Below are 1,481 nucleotides of genomic sequence, written 5' to 3' on the forward strand. Positions count from 1 at the left end.
ATTCCCGAGCGTCATACTAATATATCCTTTTGTTATTTACACCACCTGTCCTCGTCTGTTGTTATTTTTTGTATATTCTCCCATATATATATATATATATATATATATATATATATATGAAAGGTTGGAGCGTTATAACGTCTACACAGTATCACAGTATGATTACTATATCAGCACAGACACGACTATCAACATAGTCTACACGTACTCTCGACCTTCTCCTGCCGACCGACTACTGGTCTATTTATAATGGCTGGGACTGCCACTTTTTATCGGGAGGGTTGTACAGTTTCACTGTACAATACATTCACTAAGAGATATTATCTCGGATAACAAATTTCTCCCCATAGATTTTGTGTTTTAAAATATTGTTAGTGTGTTGTTAAACACAGTGTGTCGGTAAAAATTTAATCTCGGAGGAGGTGAAACTAAGCTGAAACACCAGTGTCTGATAGTCAGCTAATGTTACTCGGGGCTTGGTGCTTGGTGTGCTTTTACATAGAAATTTTATGGGGAGTGATTTGTACTCCGAGATTAAACTACTTAGCAAGTCTCAGTAAATATTTTGCTTGCTGGATTCTATATGGAAACAGAAGTTATTATCTAGCTTACAGGTAGGGCCTGGTTAAAATTTTCTTCAAGTCGAGTGGCCCTTCTCGCTCAAATGATGCCTGAATAAGGGTTGTTTAAGGATGATGAGCGAAACACCTATGTTTCTGGGGGTGAACCATTCAAACCCCAAAGTATCCCTCTCAGCACATGGCTACGTCTGTCTGTCTGTCTGTCTATTTGTGTGTTTGTCTGTCTGTGTGCCTGTCTGTCTATCTGTATGTATGTATGTATGTATGTATGTATTTGTGTATGTATGTATGTGTGTGTGTGTGTGTGTGTGTGTGTGTGTGTGTACGAAAATGTGCTGAAAAGTTCCTGGCTTTAAGGGTATCGCAAAAGGCCTGGTTGGAGGCCCAACCTTCTGAGTTCCTTTGCAGGGTTTAGAAAAACTGAAGGGCCGCTGCAATAATTGTGTGCATCTGAGAGGAGGACATGTTGAATAAAATCATTATTAACTGATCCTCTTGTATTTTTTTTTTACCCAAAACCAGGAACTTTTCAGCACCCTCTTGTGTATATATGTATGTATGTATGTATGTATGTATGTATGTATGTATCTGTGTTTGTCTATATACAGTGATGACAATGGGGGAACGCAGAGGCAAGAATTCATCTGGCACCTTGCACGCATTTCCACCACTACACACGCGTGCCGCTCACGCGTGCCGCTCACGCACACACAGGCACATACATATGTACATAAATATAAATGTGTGTGCGTGTGCGTGTGTGTAAGTATATATGATTGTGCATGTGCATGTGTGTGTACGTGTATTGCCTGTTATAAACCTGATTATGTTTTCATTCTAATTGAGCGCTCTTTCTACTCGCTTTCCACAAAAGAAATATTTATTTCGACACTCTCGTGA

The sequence above is a fragment of the Octopus bimaculoides genome, chromosome 20 (assembly GCF_001194135.2).
Source record: "Octopus bimaculoides isolate UCB-OBI-ISO-001 chromosome 20, ASM119413v2, whole genome shotgun sequence".
Taxonomy (NCBI): Eukaryota; Metazoa; Mollusca; class Cephalopoda; order Octopoda; family Octopodidae; genus Octopus; species Octopus bimaculoides.